Source organism: Tamandua tetradactyla, chromosome 1, assembly GCF_023851605.1.
Source record: "Tamandua tetradactyla isolate mTamTet1 chromosome 1, mTamTet1.pri, whole genome shotgun sequence".
NCBI lineage: Eukaryota > Metazoa > Chordata > Mammalia > Pilosa > Myrmecophagidae > Tamandua > Tamandua tetradactyla.
Window position 1 is genome coordinate 188939699 of NC_135327.1, and position 16473 is coordinate 188956171.

The 16473-nt window shown below is 36.1% G+C and overlaps 1 long non-coding RNA gene across 2 annotated transcripts in view; it reads right to left on the bottom strand.

Moving 5' to 3' along the window:
* LOC143687678 (uncharacterized) overlaps nt 1-15078 on the bottom strand; it is a 59574-nt gene extending 44496 nt beyond the window's left edge. The window contains exons 1-2 of one of the 2 annotated variants that reach the window (XR_013177638.1): nt 15054-15078; nt 1612-1703 (exon numbers count right to left, since the gene is read on the bottom strand). This is a non-coding gene — a long non-coding RNA (uncharacterized LOC143687678). Of the gene's footprint in view, nt 1-1611; nt 1704-5811; nt 5931-15053 lie in introns of those variants that run through there. The other variant, XR_013177637.1, reaches the window with a different exon arrangement.
* Nucleotides 15079-16473: the final 1395 nt, after the last annotated feature.

Sequence of the window (16473 nt, forward strand, 5' to 3'; positions counted from 1 at the left end):
TGTAGTAAAAAGAAGAGCAGTGCATGCTGATGATTTAAATATCCAAAGCTCCAGCTGCAGCCTTTCTCTTAAACTCTGCACCTGCATTTCCACAAGTTTTCTGGATACCTCTACTGGGATGTTGTATAGATACGTCAAACTCAAATTTCCTTCTACAAACACATCATTTACCTCACCACTTTTCCTTCTGTTTTTGAGGGTTTTTTTTTTCCCACTTAATGAACAGTAGTGAATTATTCAAGATGCACTGGCAAGCTAAGCCCAAGATAGAGCATCCCTCATTATGTCCTAGTAGTGATTTATTCCAAATCCTTTGCATGAATGACTTTTTGGAGAGAAAATCAAATGAGGTTTCTCAAGGACAATTACTCAGATGAGAGAAATTCTGTGGTTGAGTGGATCAGGGTACGGAACCATTTCTCCTGTGGGGTGAGCACTGGGGGAGAGTATCACCTCCTGAACCTGCATTTGGGGAGAGGATCATATTGTTTATCTGAGTCAGGACAGATCTCCTGCAGGAGAAAAAAGGTATCATTTTGTGAAGCCCACAAACAAACCCAAAACAACTTATGTGTGTGAGTGTGTGAAAGAGAGAGAAAGAGAAAGAGAGTGTTTTTAAGGTGAGGTGAGAGGTTCTTTAAGGTTCTTTAATATCAGTCATGCAAATAAATTTGCCTCCATCCTAGAGACTGATTAAGCCACCATTCAGTGCTCTTCCGAATAGATCATTTCCTTTCTTAAGAAATTATTTACTGCTATTATTTAATGCTACATGGACCCGATTAATCATGGGTTGTCAAATCCAGAGAAGACTTTAGAGATCATATAACTCACTATACTAATTTCATTTGAAAAAAAAAACCCTGAGCCTGAGAAGGGAAGTGAATTTCACCTAGTGGTAGAGGTAGGGAAGAACTCAGTTTTTTTAAAATTCCAAATCACTTATAAATTCAAGTCTTAATTCTACAGAGAAATTTGGATCAGACATGATCTAATTATTGTATCATATTCTTCCTTCATACCCCCAAAGCATTAATCAGGCTCATAGCTAAGTTAATCTCAGGTTAAATTGTATTAATCCCTTTGCTGGCTTTGGATTCAATTTATGACATGAGATTTTATTTTTTACTGTACTTATTTGTCTCCTTTTTCAGGAAAAGCACACAACTGAAATTATTTAAAATGCCCCTCATTTAACATGATATGATATTTGAATGGCACGTAGTCAACAGTCTCCCTAACAAAAATGCTCAATTTAAATGCTACTGATTTCATTTCAATGTTCACAAGTCCTTGTCACTTTGTAAATATCTTGTGCAGAGGGAATCTCTTTTTAAAAAGGTCAGAAATCTTTAGGGTTTAGTGAATCAATACCATCTATTCAGGGATGAACTAACACTCGCCTATTCATGACAGAGGATGGGCACATTTATAAAAGCAATAGAAGATGTCTCTAGGAGAATGGCGACATTTAGATTGCATGTAGCACTGGATACAAACTTGCTGCATCTGAACACAGGAAGAGATAAAATGTCAGCCTAAGAATTTGGAGAACTGGAAGCCTGAGGCCGACAGCCATAGTGCAATAAAGGAAGTGTATTAAAAACTTACTTTTGAATCTGTGACCACATCTTCTCTTTCCACAATTTGAAGAAAATATTGGTGCCATACATTTTAAACACAAGGTAGGTCATCAATGAACTCTGAAAAATACATTCAGGAAGCAGACAATAAGGTTAAAATATAAATGATTTACTAGATCTTGTTCAACTCTCTTAACTAACATAAAAAGGTTTAACTTCTAGCAATTTGTCTTAAGAGAATGAGTTTAAATTATTTTTCATTAAAAAATGAGTATTAAACAAAACTTAGATAGTATGATAGAAGTGAAAGTTTTGTTTTTACTTTTGCAACCTATTGTACACATAGATATTTAATTGAGTTTAAAATTCAATAAACTTTGATTTTCATTCTCAAATGACTATAAATAATAGTATTTTTATCAGAGCTTGCTTTATCCTCCATACCCCAGCCTAAGTGCTCATCCCATTAGACAGGTAGGAAAGGGAATAAATACTATTAGAGGTCCATGCCATAAATTAAGGGTAGTCATTCCTTTATGGTTTAAAATTTCTGCTGCATTTCTGGATATCTATTCTGCACATTAACTATATTGTGACTGATAAACTTCTGTTGATTCTTGTCAGAGAGAGAGTGAAACTGGCTTATGTTACATAAATAAAAAAACTGGGATTGCAGATAAAAGTAGCACTCAATTAAGTTGGCTTAGATTATTTTAATGTTGAAATTACCCCAAATTTTAGAATCATAGAACACACGGGATGACAAGACCTCTGTGGTTTATGCCTTTCTGTAATTCTCCCGATTAGCAATTCTCAATTTCTGATTGGACACTTTTAGTGATGGGCAACTCAGGATTTTCTAAAACAGTCAATTCCTTCTTTAGACAAATTCTCATTTTAGAAAATTCTGTTTTCGTTTTAAATCATTTTGCCAATTAGTTGTCTAATTGAGATTTCATTTAATCTCTGAGCTATATCAGCAGTCCTTTTTCTTCTCCGGGACTGCAATGAGGCACCAAAAAATAACATTAAAATAAAATAAAATCTTGGACTTCCCTAAGATTAAAATACATGGTCAACATTGAACACTGAACAGTATCAATAAGACTAAATAAGTTCACAGAAATGACCAAACAGCCTCCAGCTTCACATTTATTCTTTCTCCAAAATATACAGCCTGGACATTAGGCCACAATTTACAAATAAATATATGCTTCAGTAAAAGTCAAAGATACCTTCAAAAGACCCATCAATGCTGTCCTGAGGGCTTTACATATTTTCTAAACTCAGTCTCCACCTTTTCACTGGCTGCTGGACAAGCTATTTGGATGTCTACTGGTCAGCCCAGTGGAACTCTCCTCCTCTCAGTCTTCTTTTCTTATGGTAAGAGACTTTCTATTATCTTGAGTAGAAAGTACGGAATAACAGGTGTTCACATTTGCCTGAGAATTATTCTACTTTTAGGATTAGCCTTCTTTTCTGGCTTATGGTCTCCATGTTGCCCATTTGAATGGTTCTCTTTTTCATCCCTGCACAGTAAAGCAGTTCCCTGGTTTGGCCCAAGCCTGCGCTTGTCTCAGTCTCTGGGTTAGCAGAAGGCAACCTCTGAAGTGCAAGTAGCAGGCAGTTAGCAATCGGTGAAGGAATTTGGGGTCCTCGCAGCTGGAGGCGAGCCAAGCCAGTTCTGCATAGCTAGCAAGGTGTGGTAGGAAACCACTAGACGGAGGAGGCCTGAAGAAGGAATTCGGAGCCCAAATGAGGTGTGAAGTGTGAGGTTTCTGGGGCCTTCATGCAAGCAAGACATCTTCAGGGAAGGCAGAGTTCAGTGTTCCACCGAGAGAGCTATGGAAAGATTATGCTGGGCTGAAGATGCAAGGCAACCTACAGGACGACTCTGGGTCCACGGTTCAGGAAGAGGACCACCTGATGTCTCCTTCCCACCCTGTGCTGCCGCTAAAACCAAGAAGCCTGAAACCAGAAACCTTTCCTCTTGCCATGTTCCTCCAGCCCATTTTAAAGGAGAAATGCTTAAAGGGAGTCTATCATTTACTACAGGTGTATATTTAAGGGTGCGTTCTGAGCTGAGAGCCAATAATTTGACAGCTGGTGTAGGAGGATAGGCTGAGACAGAGTCCAGCAGCCCGTCTGGTCCTGCAGTGCCACCTTGCGTGGAGCCAGGACTTCCTGGTGGAAGCTCCAATCATGCTTTGAAATTGCGAAGTTGGTGTCAGTGTGAGGCCAAAATTTGACCAAGCTTCAGAAGGATTGGAAGGAATCTGAGAGTAAGATAGTGAAATTAATCTGAGAGAATGAGGACATATTGTCTCGTTGTTTGAATATAATTTTCATCTTATTGAAAGAATTGTACATTTCTTGATTTTTGAAATAGCAAGAGCAAAACACCTTAATCATGGTTGCTAGATCTGGAATAGTACTGGAGGTAATGTATCTTTATGGAAAAGAAAGACAGGTGAAAGCTGGATAGGTAAAGAAAGATTAAACCTCAGAATCATTTATTTAAAGACCCAGAAAGGGCAAAGAAATATCAGTATTCCTTTTATCTACTTCTCAGGATTCCTTTTATTGACTCATTTCTTTCTAAATAAACCAGTATTTTTCTGAAACAGCAAAGGTGAGGTGAAACAAATACACATGTGAATTTTAAAATTGGTTTACTGATTATATCAGGGACATATTCTATATTGATGTAAATAAAATGTGTTCTTATTTGGTGTTTTAGTTTCCTAGGCTGCTTAAAGCAGATACCATGAAATGGATTGACTTAAACAAAGGGAATTTTTTTTTTTTTTTAAAGGAAAGACAGAGAGAAGGAAGGAAGGATAGAAGGAAGGAAAGAAGGAAGAAAGGGAAACATTTTCTTGTTTTATTGTATTCTGTTTCTCCGTTTTTTTTTTTTTGTTACATGGGCTGGGGCCGGGAATCGAACCGAGGTCCTCCGGCATAGCAGGCAAGCACTTTGCCCGCTGAGCCACCGCGGCCCGCCCAAACAAAGGGAATTTAAATTACAGCTTGAGGCCTAGAAAATGTGCAAATCAAGGCGTTGTCAGGGTGACGCTTTCTTCCTGTAGACCAGCTGCCAGCAATCCTTGGTTCCTCCGCCACAAGGCAAGGCGCATGGTGCATCTGCTAGTCTCTCCCTTCTCTTTCTGGTTTCATGGATTTCAACTTCTTGCTTTGTGGCATCTTCTCTCTGTCTGTATTCATTCAGGAGTTTACAAAGGACTCGAGTATTAGGATTAAGTCCCACCCTGTTTGAGGTGGGTCACACCGTAACTGAAAACCTCATCAAAAGTTTTACGTACAATGGGTTTTACACCCATAGGAATGGATTAGATTTAACAGCATGTTTTGCTGGTACATGCAGCTTAAACTACCACCGTGTTCAAATATTTTAAATACCTTTTAAAGACAAAGTGCCCATTAAATTATTGTTTTCTGGCATTTCTACCACTGCATGTAGTTAAACTATTTCTTGATTTAATTCTGATTTTATGGATTAATCTGTGAATCAAGTTTAGCTAATACTGTTACGAGAAATAAATTATAAGATTAAAGATCAATTCATAAAGAGAATATAGTCAGTTTTCAGTTGGAGAATGCCATTAGTTATCAATTAAATACACATTTTGATATAGTTCAAATTTAAATTAAAGTGTAGAGAATACAATAAAAATGCAATAAATATCAACTTTAATCATTAGAATTTGATCTGGGAGAGTATTATGCATGGTTTCCCAGTAGTGCATGTTCAAACTGTAATATAATTGCAATGATTGATAGGTGCATCATTAAATCTTTAGAATTACTTTTCTCCATGGAATACAGGTTTCAAACTTCTTCATAAAATGTTCTTGTTATTCTGAATGACTCCTGCCACCATTTTAACAATCTGTAGTCCAAAACAATAAGAGAAAGAAAACAATCTTTGAAGAAGTAATAAAACTATATGACAAGTAATAAAGGAAAGAAAGCAAAATTCTAAGATGCCATAATATTGGGTACAGATATTCCTGTTTGAAAGCATTAAAAAAGAGAGAAACATGATTTCAACAGGATAAAAAGAAACCAAAAAGAGACACAAAGTCAAATTAAATTCCAAATCTAATATAGAGATTAAAGCACATAGATTGTAAAACTGTATAAATGAATTGCACAGTGGTAAGGGGTACATGATGTAGTGAGATTAAAAACATATATTTATTCCTACCTGGAATCTCTGTTTTGGATTAGCTCTCTTCATTTCTAGACACAATGGAATGCAGTCTGTCCACAAATGTTGGTGGCCGAAGAATTTCCAATGTTTGAATTTCAGGTACTTAAGTTGTAATTCCTAACAGAAATTGATTTCTTTATTCTTTATTTAAATGTTTCTGCATTGAAATTATTACAGATTCACAGGAAATTGCACAGATAGAAATAGTGGTCCTGGGTACCCTTCAACCAGTTTCCCCCAATGATTCCTGCTTACAAAATTATAGTACAACATCAAAATCAGGCATTGGACATTAGTACAACATGTGTGTACAGGTCTGTGCCATTTTAACACATATGTAAATTCATGTAACTACCACTATAATCAAGATACAGAACAGGTATCACCACAGGTTCTATCACCACAAACTTTTCCTTCTTGCTGCCCCTGTATAGTCATACCTGCCTTCCTTTTGCTACTAGCTTTATGCTGGCAACCACTAATTGTTTTCAATTTTCATAATTTTATCATTTCAGAAATTTTATATAAATGTAATCATATACTATGTGACCTTTTGTGAGTGGCTTTTCTTTCATTCATCATAATATCTGTGAGATCCATAGTTCAAATTAAGTTGTGTTATCAATAGTTCATTACTTTTATTGCTAAATAGAAACTTATTTTACGGACTCATCTGGCTTTGGTTACTGCCATGGTCTCTCTTGTTCTAATGAGGATAGCAAAATTTATCTAAATATCGATTAGAACATCGGCAAGTACTGTAGTCAGCAGAAATTAAATACTAGGGAAAGTGGAATATGTTTCAAAAGCTTTCAGGCTTGTGTAGCCAAAAGGTGTTTGCTGAAAAATGAAAAGTGATATGTAAATATTTAAAACAAATCTTGACTTTAAATGTCAAATTCAAGAAATGTTAGAATGAGTATTCTAAATAATCTTAGTGAAGAAAACAGGGTTAGATTAAGCTCTTTCTGATACCTATCAGATTAATGAGGATATTATGTTTTCCTTAGAAATTACTTTTCAAAGAAAAACCACCAATTAATGTGAATTACATTCTTTACTTTGCCACATTTAGATGTTTATTTCCTTCAATAAATATTTTTATTTCATAAGTAAGATGAATAGAAACATTAATGGATAAATCTTGCATCTCATTCAAAATATACTATTTATATTTGAGACATATGAAATGATACAAAGATCTACCACTTGGTGGCAGTATATCCTAACTGCATACTCAGGTGGGTGGTGGGTGTCAAGAGTTGAGTGGAGAGGGTAGCAGCTTTGTGAGAGCTGAACCTGATAAATTTTGGAGATGGTAGACTTCACACCTGCTAGTTATGGCTGACTAGGTTGTGTTTATCTGTGACTAAACAAAAGATGCTGGAGACATTGTACTTTCATGAGGAAATTTTTTAAAAAATCTATTCTGGCCAAAATTGGTTTACCTAATTCTAAACTTTAGCACAGTGGCATACCTGAAAATTTTCTAAATGGAATAATCTATCAATCAATTAAAGAAGAACAAGCAATAACCTTTTAGCAGAGCTCTTTCATTCAGCATTTCCCAACAAATGTTTATGGCACCAAGACTCTAAAGAGTGAAAAGATTATGCAGCTAACCCTATTTCAGCAGAATACTAGAGGTTTATTTTCTTCCATGGGTAAAATGCAAGGTTTCTGGAAAAAGGACACCAGTCACAGTTAAAAATGAGATACTAGACTCAAAATAGGTTGATTAAGTGAACATAAGCATATAAGATTCTGATCATTTCTAGTCCTCTTCTCTTACTTGATTCTTAAAATTTGAATGCCAGACTTTTATTCTCAGGACAGGGAAACGGAAGAATCTTTGCTGGATAATCTGACCAACCCAAAGGAAAGCTCTAAAAGTACTCACATCACAGGTTCTCTCAAAGAAATGGGCCAGTCTACTCTCTCTACAAGGAAGCTAATGGTTAAGAGACTTCACCTATATAATCAATGACTCCAGTCAACTCTTTAATTTTCCACACTTAAAGTTAAGAACAGATAACCAAGACTTTCCAGAGAGCTGAGGAAACCCTTTTACATAAAAAAAGAGACTAAATGAATGAAGGGGGGAAAACAGAGACTTGGATGTGCCATCATGAATATCCTCAGAGAGCTAAAAGAAAATGTTGGAATCATGAAATATGAACAGAAGCAATTAAAGAGGATCATACAGAAAACCAATAAAAAGCTTCTCAAATTTGAACATATGATCGCAGAAATTAATAACTCAACAGAAAGAAGCGGGAAATAAGATTAAATAAATTTCCCAGGAAGCAGAATTAAGAAAAAGAAATGGAAATTAGGAGAAATAAATAAATAAAAGACCGGCACAGCAGGTACCTCATCAAAACAGTAGAAGTTTCAGGAAGAGAGAACACAGAAAATGTGGGTAGAGGGGGATTATCGAGATAAAATTTACAGAATTTTCCCAAAATTGATATACTTGAGTTTTCATGTATACAGACCCACTAAGCACCTAGCAAAATGGCCAAAATTTTGACCTCGCTGTATTGGTTTGAAAGTATTATGTAGACCCCCCCCCCCCCCAAAAAAAAAGTCATGTTTTAATCCTGATTCAATCTTGGGGGCAGCCATTTCTTTTAATCCTAATTCAATACTGTAGGACAGAAACTTTTGATTAGATTATCTCCAAGAAGATGTGACATACCCAACTGTAGGTATGATCTTTTGATTAGATGGAGATGTGACCCCACCCATTCCAGGTAGGTCTTGATTAGTTTGCTGGAGTCCTTTAAAAGAGGAAACATTTTGGAGAGAGCAGAGCTAACACAGATGCTGACACTTGGAGAACAGAGACACGGATATTTGGAGATGCTTGGAGCACAGCAAATGTTGCCACGTGCCTTCCCATAAGATGTTAAACACGCCAGAACCTGGAGAGAGCCAAGGGAAGCCAAGTGATGAAAGCCAGCCCTGGAGAAGCAAAGTGAGGAGCCCCACAGGAACAGATGCTGAAAGCAACACAGCCCACATATAAAATGTGAGTCACAAATGTTAGCCACATATGTAATTTAAAATTTTAGTAGCCCCATTTAAAACATTAAAAGGATACAGATGACATTAATTTTAATATTTTATTTCATCAAATATATTCAGAATATTATCATTTTAACAAATTAATCAATATAAAAAATAATGAGATATTTTACAATCTTTGTATTAATTCTTCAAAAATCTGCCACTTACGTCATGTCTCCATTTGGACTAGCCACATTTCAAGTGCTCAATTGTCCCATATGGTTAGTGGCTATTTTATTGGACAGTGCATTTCTAGAAAGATTTTAGATCTTTTCTATGCTGCCAATGTTTTGATATTTCTTAATAATTTACCTTGGCCAGTATATTAGTTTATTAGCTGCTGGAATACAATATAGCAGAAATGGAACATCTTTATAAAAAGGAATTTAATGAATTGCAAGTTTACAGTTCTGTGGCTGAGAGAATGTCCAAATTGAGGCACCAACAAGAGGTTCCCTTCATTCAAGAAAGACTGATGCCATCTGGAACACCTCTGTCAGCTGGGAAGCACATGGCTGGCATCTGAGGTCCTTGCCCCTGGTTCATTGCTTGTGCTTCTGATTCTAGTGGCTTCCTTTCCAGTCCTCTGTGGGACCTCAGTTTGTCTGTATCAGCCCTCTCCAGGTTCTGGCTTGCCTAGTATCTCATGGGAAGCATGTGGCAACCTCAGCTGGGTTCCAATTCCTGTCTACTTTCTGTCAGCTCTCTCAGCTCCTGGCAACTTTTGGGGCTTCTGCATGTCCAAACATCTATGTCTGAGCTTCCTCTGTCAGCACACCAAGCATCTCCAAATGTCTGCATCTATGTCAGCTGTCTAGCAACTGTTCTAGCATCTGAGCTCCCTCCAAAATGTTTCCCCTTTGAAAGGATTCCAGTAAGCTGATTAAGACTTACATTGAAAGGGCAGAGTCACATCTCCATTGAAATAAAAGGTCATACCCACAATTGAGTAGATTATATCTCTATGGACACAATCTAATCAAAGGGTCCCACCCCACAATACTGAATCAGGATTAGAAGATCAAGGCTTTTCCTGGGTACATACCATTTCAAACCAACACAAATACCTTATGCATCTATAGTTTCTGAGGGGAGATACAGGTTTGACTGAAGGTTTAGGGCTGAATTCCTGATAATTACATAGAAAATTAGACAATTGTACAATCATTAACTCTAGGAAGAACAAGAAGTTGTACAAGTAAATTAAGGCAATCAGTTTATTGCATAGCTCATCTGAAAATAGTGTTTATGTGGTCCTATGAATATAATTTTTGAACATTGATCCATTGAAATTAGGATATAACTATCGTGGGACAACTGAAAAATGCGGAGGAGGCATATGTAGAGCGAGCAAGCGAGGAAAGGAAGCTTCATCTTCCTCTGCAATGGCTAATCTTTTGACAAAACTAGAACTGAATAATCGAGACTTAGCAAGCATGCCATTTAATAATATTGAGGTAATTTCTTTAAAAATCAGCTTTAAAAGACTTGAATGTGGTTTTCTTTGGAGGGGAAGAAATGGACAAAGAAATGTGGTCAGAGGAATTGGTATTTTATGTAACAACATTATGGAAATATTTAACTTTAAACCAAAGGCATATGTAATTTTGATAAAAATAAAAACAAACTTTTTAAAAAGAAATAGAATTGTAGTCAATTGAGGAATAACCATGTCCCAAAGTCTGCCTGTAGTTCTAATGACCCATAGGTGTGAGAAGGCCCAGTATGCAAACTATCGTGGAGAAGATAGGCATGCATTTTAAACAGATTGTTCAATAAATTAATGAGTATATAATTTTGAGGAAAGAAGTAATGAGCTGCCTTTTAAAAGAATTTTTTTTTCATCTAGGTAATGTCATTGAGTGGCTAAAAAGAAATGACTAGCCAAGAATAAAAGCCCATAGTTCAGAGAAACCCTTGATCAGTTCTTGGGTTAGGGAATCTTCTCTAGCAGTTTTGTTTGTAAATTGTTTTTGAAATTTTAAGGAAAATTTTAAAAGAGCAGGAAGATTACAGGAATTCAGTTGGAAAATAATATATTATCTATAAAATTGAAAAAATGTACATTTGTCTCAGTTGAAGGGAGACCCAGGCATGTGTCATAAAATCTTTTCTCTCTCTGTAATGAAACAGTTCCTTGGTAACTAATAAATTGTAAATTCCTTTGCAGTTAATTGTTTAGGAAATATGATTCTCCTTAGTGACTTTGGTACTGGTATTTTATTTTTTTTTGGTACTGTTTTAAAGTAAAGTAGTTACTATGAGAGTAAGTAGCAGTTCTTTTAGATTATTAAGAAACATTTTAATAACTACAGCTTTTAGGGATTAAGAAAACAAAAAAAAATGGAAGTTATTAGGAACATTAGGCCAGAGATGTGGATTTAGTCCATGTATAGGTCATGTACTGGTTTGAAAGGATGCACGTCTCCTAGGAAAACCATTTTTTAATGTACATCCCATTTCATAAAGGCAGAATAACCCCTATTCAATACTGTATGCTTGCATCTGTAATTAGATCATCTCTGTGGAGATGTAACCCAATCAAGAGTGGTTGTTAAGCTGGATTGGGGGCAATGTGTCTCCACCCATTTGGGTGGGTCTTGATTAGTTTACTGGAGTCCTATAAAAGAGGAAACATTTTGGAGAATGAAGGAGATTCAGAGAGAGCAGAGAATGCTGCAGCACCATGAAGCAGAGAGTCCACTAGCCAGCACTTTGGAGATGAAGAAGGAAAACACCTGTCAGGGAGCTTCCTGAAACCAGAAGCCAGGAGAGAAAGCTAGCAGATGACACCGTGTTCGCCATTTGTCCTTCCAGTCAAGAGAGAAACCCTGACTGTGTTTGCTGTGTGCCTTCTCACTTGAGAGAGAAAAACCCTGAACTTCATCAGCCTTCTTGAACCAAAGTATCTTTCCCTGGATGCCTGTGATTAGACATTTCTATAGATTTGTTTGATTGGGATATTTTCTTGGCCTTAGAACTGAACACTAGCAACTTCTTAAATTCTCCTTTTTAGAAGCCATTGGTTTCTGGTATATTACATTCCGACAGCTAGCAAACTAAAACAGGTCACTTTGCATGTCTTACTAGCTAGGCCTAGCCAGTTACGTCAGGAGAAGCAAAGTGGAAGAACATGAATGGATATATCAATAACCTTCATGGATTTGGGATATTCTGCTAGTATGTAGGATCCTACGAAAATGAGACTAATTCTGAAGTCATTGTTCTGGTGTTTAGAATGACTGGTTCTGTTAATTCAGCAAAATTCTGTGCTTGTGTATAAAACTATATTCATAGGAACTGGACCACTGAAATTTCCACAAAGCTATTTTCTACATTATAATAAAGCTTTAAGTTGTTTAAATTTAGAGTCACTATTTTAGCACTTTGAGTGGAGGTATAATTTATTCATTAAATTATAAGCTATTTTAAAAGCAAAAGGATTCCTACTAATACTTGAGCCTGGTAGTCTTCCCACATGGGAAATTGGCAAGGAGGTTCTTCTTAAGAAGTAGCACAGCAGATTTTCCTCACCCCTGCTGTAAGCTTCGGATTTGTTTTAATGCTTCCTGAATGTCAGTGAAGTTTCTGCGAGGAAACTCTGCTCTTATGGATGTTTAGTGGAAATAATAGAGGAATTAGAATCTAGAGACTGGGTTGCTATGACTCTGACCAAAGCACAAAGCCCTCTGGGCTTTTAATAAAATGAAAAGAAAAGCCACTGATTAGAAAAATTATTTTAAAAACATATATTTGGTAAGTGACTCATATTAAGAATATATAAAAATTCAATAATAAGAAAAACAATCCAGTTAAGAAATGGGCAAAAATCTGAGCATGCTTCACCAAAGATATACTAATGTCCAACAAGTACATGAAAAGTATTCAATGCCGCTGCTCATTATGGAAATTTAAATGAACTCTACAATAAGATATGTCTACATACCCAGTCAGCTAAAATAAAAAAAAAAACCTAATAATTCCAAATATTGGAAAGACTTTGGAGCAATGGGATCCCTCATATATTGTTGGAAAGAAAGCAAACTGGTATAGCCACTTTGGTATATCTGTCATATGATCCAACAATCCCACTCTTGTGAATTTACTTAAGGAAAATTAAAAAATAAATCCACACAAAGACTTGTACAGGAATATTCATAGCAACATTACTCATAATAACTAAAAAAAGAGAAACAGCCTAAATGTCCATCAACCAGTAAAGGGATAAATTTAAATGTGGTCTATTCATATAAGAAAATACTACTCACGAATGTAAAGGAACAAACTGCTGATGCATACTGCAGTATGGATGAATCTCAAAGACATCTGGCTAAGTGAAAGAAAACTGACACAAAAAAAACAGTATATAGTGTGTGATTCCATTTATATACAGTTATAGAAAAGACAACACTATAGCAATAGAAAATAGATCACTGGTTGCCTGGGATTGGGGATGGAAGCAGGGATTGACTGCAAAGGAGCATAAAAGAACTTTTGGAAGAGGTGGGAATATTCAAAAACTTCTAGTGATGGTTGCACAACTGTATACATTTATCAAAACTCCTCAAGGTGTATGCTTAAAGTGGATGAATATTATTTTATAGAAATTATACTTCAATAAAGTTCTTAGAATATTATGATCCCCAGACCTCGTCTACTTAAAAACTACTTATCTGTGGAGTAGATCATGTTTGTTAAGACAGGAGAAGTGAGATTTTAGGAGGATCTAGTCCTTACTCATCAAAGTCATTCCCTGTATCGTTCATATCCCAGGTTTGCCCTTAATTCAAGACCTGATGTTCAAACTTGAGTCCAAACTTGGGTTTATTTTTATTTTTTATTTTTTATTTTTTTTTGCATGGGAATGCACCAGAATTGAGCCCGGGTCCCTAGTATGGCAAGAAAGAACTCTGCCTGCTGAACCACCATGGCCCGCCCCAACTTGGATATATTTTATAAGAGTTTTTGATGTTACTATATCAGTTTTTGATGTTCTTTCAATAAGCATTTATAATAAGAATTTTTAAAAGAGAAAAATTCAGAGCTGACATCAAACTTTTCTTTTTTGTGTTATTGTGCTAGCTTGAACAGATTTTTGGGTTCTTGGAAATGATGTGAATAGAAGTCTGAGGAAAGAAAGTATAATAATTTTTGCCACACAGTTACATATAGAAAATAGTTTTCATGATTAGTAACATTTTAAAATAGGAATTTAGAAGAGAAACTTCCTTCTGCAAATATCACAGATAGACTGTTAAAAGGCCATATATAGTTACATTTCACCAATATTTTTGGAAGTCTTTGCTTTTATTATTCATACCAACCATTACATTTCTAGTCTAATGATGAGGACAGACTGACCCCCATAGGGCATGAGGAAATGCTAGCATGTAGGAAAAATGATATCTTTCTTCTTGGTGCATAAGATTCATTTGAAGAATTGTGGTAAGCACAGAATTTGACCACATGTGATAGAATATAAGATCCTGATCCTGATCCAAGGGGTGATGTATGACTAAGGTATTCCCTAAATTTATCCTTCATTCCAGGATTTTTTGCCACAAAGTTAATTAATAAATGAGTTTAGTGAGCAATTTTAAATGTATAATGTATCTATCACTTTGAGTTCTAAACAGAGACGAAGCAAATAGTCTTTTCACAAATGGCAATATATGGGATTGTTCTCAGATACATTCCAGATGATAAATCTGTGTCACTAAGAGCACATTGTAAAAAGTTCACTACATCTAAAGAAACGTGACTGCTAACTTCACAACCTCAGAAATCATTATTCCAGGTTAAGTAGGTTGCCCCTTTAAAGAGTATTTTGGTTTGCTAAAGCTGATGGAATGCAATATACCAGAAATAGAATAGCTCTTATAAAGAGGATTTATTAAGTTACAAGTTTACAGTTCTAAGCCCATACAAATGTGCAAACTAAGGCATCCAGAGAAAGATACCTCAACTCAATAGAGGCCAATGGGTCCAGAATACCTTTTTCAGCTGTGAAGGCACGTGGCTAGCATCTACTGGTCTTTTGGCTTCTGCTCTTCAGAGAACTACCCTGGGGGTATTTTCCTTCTGCATCTCCAAATGTCTCTGTGTTGGCTCTGAAGCTTTTTCCAAAATATTTCCCTCTCAAAGGACTCTAGTAAGCGACTCACCTTGAATGGGTAGAGACATCTCCATGGAAACCACCTAATCAAAAGGCCCCACCCACAATTGGGTGGGTCAAGTCTCCATGGAAACAACTTAATAAAAAAGATCCTATCCAACAATATTGAATCAGGATTAAAGAATATTGCTTTTTGGGGAGTACACAACGTTTCAAACTGGCACAAAGAGTAATATTCAATTTTTTTTTATAGAATAGCTTATTATAAGACTGTTGGACCAGGTTAACTGTACTTGAGTAGGGCATACTGGTGATCCACCCAAATAAAAATGATTTTTGAAGAGTATCACAATGAGGAACAGGATTTATAGTACGTAAGCTTGGCTTGAGGGTTAATCCCTCAGTCAGAAGGGGTACAGGGACATATCACTTTCTAAAACTTGGAAGGAGGCAGAATTTTTCAAATGGTAGAAGTTACAATGTAACATGAAATCCCCTTTACTAGGGTTCAACAGGAATGAGATGAAGTATATAACCAAGGAATTATTTGATTATACTTTAGACCTTGAAGTTGTTTAAATTGTCTTTCAAAAATTGAACCTCCCCCAAATAGATCTAGTTATCCTTTAGGGAAAACACCGTCACCCAGTTGTGATCTCAGAATTTTCCAACAAGAGCAAAAGTGCATGACTTAAAGTAAAATATTTCTCTCTTTCTCAGTAGGTGATGATATATATCCAGCCTGGGATTGCCCAGTATAGCTCCTGAAAACATTAAAAGCATTCCCCACCTAAAAGAACTTGTATAATCTCATTCCAAGTTTTGCCTTAGGCAATCATAAAGAGAGAAATAAGTCAATGGACTCCAACACTGAGAGGATTCTTGGGTGAATCCTCTAAGAAGGGCATTGACTCAACCCAATATGCACATAAAATTGGAACTAGAATTCATTCTATGGTTCCTCTGTCAGTTTACTAACCATGAGTAACTATCAGAAGGTTCATCATCATCTGTTTGCTTCAGGTTTTCAGGTCACGGGCAATGAATTGAGGACTCTGCCTTAGCTCCAAATTACCAAACCCTCCAGGCTTATAGTGCACATGAATAATTTGTGAAAAAGTCTATAAATGTCAAAATGTGCCTCTTTCTACATAAGGCATGGATGGTGGGAGGTTTTTAAGAAGGAAAACTTATCTGGAAAGAAATATATCTTTAAAGCATCTGTCTATAGGTTAAAACAAGTGTCTCAATTTGTCTTTTAACATACATCATTATGAGGTGTGATATCTAGGAGATGTTTGGAAACGCCAGAGAAGTAATCATAAGGACAATTGTAGAAGTAAAGCCTTCACTCTCCTCTATATTTGATGATTTAGAGATACTATGTGATTTCTACACAGATGGACCAAGCTTCTTACCAAATATTATAAAAAGAAATAGAGTTGAATGGAACAGAAGGTGAACAGTTG